Here is an 8,094-nt window from a genome sequence, read left to right as displayed (position 1 = left end):
AATTGCTTCAGTTCCATAGGTCAACCTAAAGGGAGTCTATCCTACATTTTATAGGCTGAGCGATAGGCCCACAAGGTTGCCATCAATTTGTTATCCCAGTCACTGTGCGAAGCAGAGACTACTTTGTTTAGGATGTTCACTAAGATTTTATTAGTAGACTCAGCTTGGCCATTCGCCTAAGGATAGTAAGGTGAAGAATTTCGAAGGATGATTAGAAAGGTAGACAGCAGGTGAGAGATCACTTCATTAATGAAGTGCGTGCCTTGGTCACTAATCAATTCACTGGGGCAACCGAATCGTGAGATCACTTGCTCCCATAAGAACTTTGCAGTGGTCCTAGCATCATTCATATGAGTTGCTCGTACTTCAGCCCACTTCGTGAGATAATCCATGGCAATGATGATGTATTTGGCTTGTGAATACTATGCCATAGGACTAATCAGCCCAATGAAGTCAATTTCCCACTTCTCGAAAGGTTGTCTCGCAATGATAGGGGTTAGCTCCATTTGATCCTTGCAAATTGGGACCTTGGTCCATTGGCACTCGTTGCGATGTTTTACGAATCATGTTGCATCTTGAAAGAGAGTAGGCCACCACAGTTGAGACTACAGCACCTTACAGGCTGTCATATCTCCGCAGAAGTATCCTCCTACAATCCCGCTATGTGCCTCTCCCAGTACATCATGCATTTCATGCTCGCACACACACATCTATGCAGCAACACATCTTGCCTCAGTCTGCTGATAGGGTTGGATTTTAAGGGTGAGTCGCCTAAGTTGGCCTTCTTGATAGGTCATTCATAGGGAGTCCATGCTCAAGCACTTGGACTATGTCGTCTGCCCAATATGGTGTCAAATCAACTCTAAATAAATCTCTCTTGCTAGACAGGTGAAACAAATGTGCATTTGGCAATTCGTCTCAGATACCCTGGCTATCCAGTGGCTTCTCCTATGGGTATGCGAGACATATAGTCAACCATGTAATGCTACTTCCCCTTGCGAACCACTACGGAGAAGTCAAATACTAAATAAAGAAGTGACCATCAAGCAATGCGTCTCGTAGCACAAGGTTTATTAACAAGATAAAGCAATGCCTAATGGTGGTCAATAAAGAAGGTAAAAGGCGTGGCCAAAAGATAATGCCAACTTTTCTTTCCAACAAATACCATGGCTAAGCCCTCTCTCTCCATTGTTGAGTAATTCATTTTTGTATCCGTGAGTTGACTGCTAGCAAAGCTCACTAGATAGTCTAGGTTATGTTCACCAGGTTGGCACAACACAGCTCCCATAGTGAATTTCGAAGTGTCGATGTCAACATGGAAGGTGATTGTCGAGACTGGGGCTCATAGAATTGGTGCAGTGGATTAGAGTCCTTTTCAATTTCTCATATGCACATTGGCATTCCTTATTCCCCTCGAATATAATCAGCAACTTGTATAGAGGTCTAGCAATCAATGCATAGTTCAACACAAAGTGCTAATAGTATCTCGTGTGGCCTAGGAAGCATTGAACTCCCTTGTAATCAGATGGTGGTGGAAGATCGACAGTAACCCTGACTTTCGAGAAGTCCATGGCAATGCTGCTCTTTGACACCACGTGCCTCAGGATGCATCTTTGCTTTACCCAAACAGGCACTTCAAGGAGTTCAATGAGAGGCGATATAACCGACATCGTTCAAAGATCGCTTGAAATTTATCTAAGTGTTCCTTCCATGCAGAGTGAACACACAAATCATCTATAAAAACCTCTAACTCGTTCCTAAGCATGTCTTTGAAGATGGCACACATGAGCCTCTAGAAGGTAGCTGGTGCATTAGTCAACCCAAAGGGCATGACTATGTAGGCGAAGACATCCCACTCAATTGCAATTGTAGTCTTATGCCTATCATCAAGGTGCACTCGCACCTAATTTAATCTTGAGAAGCTGTCCAAGAAACTATAAGCTTCTTTACTAGCCACTCACTCGAGCATGTGCTCTGTGTATGTCAATGGATAATTGTCTCTCTTCATGGCAGTGTTTACCTTCTTGTAGATGATGTACACTCAGATCTTTCTATTCTTTTTTAGCATGATCACTATGGGTGAGACCCAATCTGTGTGCTCAATCTTATAAATGAATCCTAATCTCAACAACTTATCAATTTCCTCTTTCACTGCATGAGTGTGCTTGGGATTCATTAGATACGGTCACTACATGACCGGCGTTGCATCAAGTGTCATGGGTATGTTGTGAGTCACTACACTCAGATCTACCCCTTTTAGCTCATCGAGGGACCAAGCAATGAGACGCTTCCTCTTTCTCAGTTAAGTCATCGGCTATAAAGATAAGTCGAGGTGTCTCCCCTTCCTTGGTTAAATTGACCTCCTTGACCTTGGCGGGTCCTTCTATTGGTTCTTCATTGGCTTACCCTTACTGTTTGGCTCCCAGCAAGATCACCACCCTATCGCCTTTTTTTAGCTTTGTGAATCGCTTTGGTAGGTCTTACGACTTTCTTTGCTCATCAGCATGTGGTTCCTTGGGCTGCTTCCTCCTTTCCTCCTTCAACCTTTAATGCCTTAGGTGAACGGGTAGATCCCCTTTGATGCATCTAGTCTTAGAAGGTTGAGGTATTTTGGGATCATATTTGAGCTTACTTAGGACTCAGAATTGAACTCTCCATCTTCACTAGAAGAGGGAGTCTCTCCTAGAGGTTGCAGCTCAAAGGGTGAATCCGTTTTGAATAATGGTGTGATACTTGGGACTAGGCCTGCTTGCTCATAATCTATCACTCCTATGTGCTCTAACCATGTGTGGTCACAATCCATGCACATGACTCATTTCTCGATCCTAAAAACATTCTTCTTGCTTGGTTTGGAGTCTGCTTGTGTCTGTTCTATCACTCGTCCCTCACTCTCATATTCTATGGTATCCATCTCTCATTTGCTTTGGTCACTAAAGGAACAATAGTCCTCGTATTCATCGTTAGAGCTATCTTCATCTGATTGCTCGTCATCTCCTAAGTCTTAATATGGCTCATCCTTTTCGTCGGTGACTAAGGCCCAATTGTACATCAAGTTTAAGTTATGCACTTTGGTCCATCTCCACTTAGTTTCGTTCAAGAGATCTTGGAGAGGTTTAAGGTTAGTGGATGGGTTTCTTGCTAGCTTGTTTGTCAAATGCCCTAGGATCTCCTCCCTCTCAGGGCAGCGCGAGGAGATATGTCATGGGTGACCGCAAGTCCAACTCTTGTGTCTACTCTCCTAAGCCTCTACCTCTATCTCTACCTAATTTCATCACCGGTATTGGTCTGTAATCCATAAGGATCAAATCACCCTCTTCAACATACCAGATGTAAGGGTTCATGTAAGGTTCTTCGTTGTTTGGCTCCTCCACATAGTGGACTGTCGGTGGATGGGTTACATAAGGTCTAGGTGGTCTAGGTATTTTTGTGGGGTTTATCTCCATCCTAGGAATGGCTGGTTTAGTGTTATTGGGTGCCGGGAAGCCAATGGGTCTCCCCTTCTGAAGAAGTTTGGCGGTCTACTCGTCACTAGGTAAGGCTGATTGTAAGGTTACGAGTACGAAAGTCTCCTTGGTAGTCTGCAATGCATGGCATTGTGGCCAAACCTACCATAATTCGGGCAAGGTCAAGACCTAGGGTCCTGACACTCAGAGTAGATGGTTTCCACCACAATACACACATTGAACGTGAGGGCATGTTGGTCTTTTCATCATCTCTTGTAGTTTGGCTAGCTCCATCTTCATCTCCACTAGCTCTTGACTTGGGTCAGTGCCCTTTCCTTTGTCCTGAGTACTTGGGCCTGATCTTTTGCTTGACATTGAAGCTCTCTCGGAGTTTCTAGGGTTAGTCTCTTATTGGCTTGAGCTCCTGGAGCTTCTCTCCTTGAGCTGGTCATCCACTCTGATGGCCTCTTCAAAGACCTTAGTTAGCACGTCTCCCTGCAAGCTTGAGTTGCCTATCAAGGCCTTGTAGAGTTCTTCACTCCGTATCCCATTGATGAAGACTGTGGATATTGCTCTCTCCGTGGGTCGTTCGTTCGTCGGGATTCTCTTAAAGAGACTCCTCACATGGGTCACATAATCCTTGATATCTTCCTTATCTCTTTGTTTCACATTCATGAGTCATACAATTAGGTTGTTTGAGTACCCAACCTCCAAATGATGAAGAGATTCTTGAGGTTATTGAAGTTATTGTGCTTTGCAGCATCTAGGTTGGTGTACCAAGTCCTTCCCTTATCGCCTAAGCATAGGCCAAAAGCTTGTGATTGCTGAGCAAGATTGATGAGGTCATTGGCTTCATAAACCTGCTCGAACTTCTCTACAAAGCTATGGGGATCATTGTCTGGCTGGTATCTATCTAGCTGCTTTGCAACTACAAGGATTTTAGATTGACTATTGGAGCCTTGGGTAACTTCTAATCCTACAAGCAGTGAAGTCGCTAGAGTTGTTGCACTCTGCTCTACCACCGTCTTATCTAGTAGTCGCTTTGTCAAAAGCTCGCTTAGTGTGAGGTTCTCTTCTAACGCTCTCTCTCTCTCTCTCTCTCTCTGCATCTGGTCATATTCAATTTCTACCTACTAGAGCTAACACTTGCTAGATCTCTCACATTTCTATGTAAGCTTTTAGTTTATTGTTCCTGATTGTATGCAACTATGCCTTGCAAGGCTTTGCATGCTAGCTTTCTTTCCTCCTCGAGATCCACTATAATATCTTTGACTGTCCTACCATGGTGGTCTAATCAGGTTTGAGTGTCGTATTTATTCACAATTTTCTGGATCACCTCTGAGAAATCTCCTAGGTCGAGCTCTTTGTTTCGTCTACAGTTAGTACTTGTCTCTACCATGTCAGCGGTCTCTCTCTCTCTCTCTCTCTCTCCACCAGGTTGTTGATGAATTGATTAGATCGAATAGATCCACTCCTCCAATGGTGTCTATTCTTGTTGCATCATCTGGCTTCTCTATTGTGTCTTCCGCTTTTGGCCCTAGACTTGGGGTTTTGATCACCCCAACTATGTCTCAGGGTCTTCTCCTACTGTGGGTTCATTCTATGGTTACGTCTGAGTGCATTCCTTATTAATTACAAACAATCCTCAATTTACAATCACTCTATGTGTGTGTGTGTGTGTACTCTCTTCCGTGCACTATGCACAATCAAGCAATTGGCTTTTCTTAGGTGTACTTCATGTACTAGAAAACAATATGAGTGTGAAGGTAAAGTGACTATGCGGCTCTTGCACTCTCGTTTACGAATTTGGCCTGATAGGCTGTAAGTTTGGTTTTTGGCTGTTCTCACTGGTCCTAGGGTCATTCAGCTTGATGAGAACTGTTTGGGGATCTATGACTTTGTTTGGTGCTACTAGTGGCTTGGACTGCTAGCTAGTCGGCTAGAGTCGGATGGGGGCCGAGAACACGGCACAGTTTTGGTAGATACAATGATGAATCAATCAAATCGTATGATTATGGTCATGACATATAGCACACACCTCCAGATCAAAGCTATGGATAGAGGAGAAGATTTTTATATACTTGCAATGTGCAAAAGACTCCTGGGTGAAGTGATCAATTCAAGGCGGGCAATGGGTTTCTCTCTCTCACACACAATGCCACAGTTGTAAATGAGCTCTCCCTTGGCCTCTTGGGTTATAAACCCTTACCCGGCTAACCTCTCCAATCACTCTCTTAGAGACATAAATCCACTCAAGCACTCTTTTTTTCTTCGCCTTTCTTGATTTGTGCCCTGTTTGGGCCTGTTTTACACCAGCAACCCTAAAGCTTTCCACTTCGATTTCTCAATCCTACCTACTCTAAATGCAACAAATATCAAAAGTAAAGTACTGAAATAATTTCTCCTACTTGCCTAATCATCAAACACCAAAAATACTTACTTGTTGCAAGGATAAAAAACTCAAAACCTCCTATCTATCTCAAGCTCTGGTTCGGGGATGAACCCTTACTTCAATGCTCGAGTTGAGGAGTGCAAGCGCTCAAGCTCGAATCCTTTGGTCCCGGCAACAGAACCAAAATATAGGGAGAGCTCACCGCTCAACTGCCAAGACCCATGGACCACTTATCCCTTCAAGCATTTCAAGCGAGCACCTATGGCTATCTCTCACTTAGCCGACGCGCCTTCGATCCTACTGGGATGTAATGATCTTACCTCGATACCCGAATGAGTTGCCTCCTCCCTTAAGCACACCACTAGCTCCACGATTCTGATGCAAGCTCAAGTACCCTCAAGCCTCTACCTCCAAACTCCATCCTTCATAGCCGTACATGAGACAAGAGAAGAGAAGAGAAGAGAAAAAGAATAGAGGAGAAGATGAGAGCTTCACCTCCAAGATCCCTCACCCTCATACACTCACTCCCTCACACTCCCTCTCTCAAGCACACACACAAGCAAGCAAAATAAGAGAGGAAGAGAAGAAGATGAGTCCACTTTTTCCACACACCAAAGAATGAGCTTCTCTATTCACTTTTTGGCTTTTATGCATGCCCTAAATCCCTTGGGCACCTATCCCTTTTTTACATGACCGGCCATTGTGGCAAGGTCATCTTTTCCATTTCTTTCTTTTTGCCTTATCTATTTATCTATGCCTGCCTACCTTTTACAATTTTCACAGGAGGGAGCCTGGCGCTCTTTTACAACAATTTTAGGAACACCTTGCATTTAAAAATGTGCTTTTGCCTTTGACTTGATTTTTTAGGCCGCCCTTGCACTTTTAGTTGTTTTCTATCCTACTTATTTTGTTGCATCCGCATTCTTAACTTCTTTTTCTTCTGTCTCAAATTGGGGTTAAGAGTGTCCTTAAGGTACCTTATGATACCCTTCACGACATCCCCATATTGTCTACGAGCTAATACCATATAACGAGCCACAACTCCCACGGCAAATACAATGTCAGGTCTAGTGGCTATCATGGCATACATCAAGCTGCCCACTATGGATGCATATGGGATCTTGGCCATCTTAACTCACTTATTATCTAATTGGGAACAATTGGTTTGACTTTTCTTCACATGAGAAGGTAAAGAGGTGTCAATTTGTCTTACCATCCTACTCAAGTACTTTGTGAATGTACTCCTTTTGTGACAAGTAGAGGAGTCCTTTAGAGTGATTACATGTAATGTGCATACCAAGTATATGAGAGGCATGCCCCATATCCTTTATCTCAAAGCTCTTTTTGATTTGAGTCTTCAAAGTATCCAGCTCAACATGAGCACTCCCAACAATCAACACGCCATCAATAGATAATACCAAAATGATAAGGCTACCATCACGGGCCTTCTTTGTGTAAAGACATGGATCCATATCATTGTGCGAATACACAATGAATGCGTAAAGTTTAAAATTATGATACCATTCCCTAAGTGCCTAGTTAAGTCCATAAACACTCTTCCTCAACTTACACACTAGGTGTTCCTTGTCCTTTTTCACAAAGCCCTTAGGCTACTACATATAGATATCCTTATGTAGCCCCCCATATAAGAAAGCCATCTTAACATTTATCTGGTACAAATCCAAATCCATCTATGCAACCAAGGCCAAAACCATGTGAAGGGTTGTTGTCTTGACCACAAGGGAGAATATCTCATCAAAGTCAACTCCCTTTTCCTATATAAAACCCTTAGCAACCAAGTGCGTCTTCTTGTATACTAGCTTAGGGTGCGACCAGGGGTGCTCTTCTGCTTATGCGCCCAGTTGCATGGCAATGCATGTTTTTCACTAGGTAATGGAACCAAATCCCACGTATGATTCTTATACATAATATCAAACTACATGGTCCTCTCCTTAGAGTGACTACTATCACCTCTACATATAGTCTCCTCATAAGGGGCTCACCAGAATCTATCACCATGACATAATGCATAAAGGGCTCATAATGATCAGGGGGATGTAAGGCTGTAATAGAGCATCTCAAAACTAGCTGGGGAGCAAACACATCCAGTCCTCTCTATGTAGCATTAGGATCCTGCACAACAACATAACTTGGGCCACTACATCATCATCGATAGAGTTGCAATTTGTCTAACTAGGGCTAGCTATACAATAATAGGAGGCTCCTCCTAAAAGATCACCCTATGCATCTCAAGGAATT

This window comes from Lygodium microphyllum, chromosome 22 (assembly GCF_053477565.2).
Source record: "Lygodium microphyllum isolate KBCC chromosome 22, Lygodium_microphyllum_v1.1.10, whole genome shotgun sequence".
Taxonomy (NCBI): domain Eukaryota; kingdom Viridiplantae; phylum Streptophyta; class Polypodiopsida; order Schizaeales; family Lygodiaceae; genus Lygodium; species Lygodium microphyllum.
Note: the sequence above shows the minus strand (reverse complement) of the source record.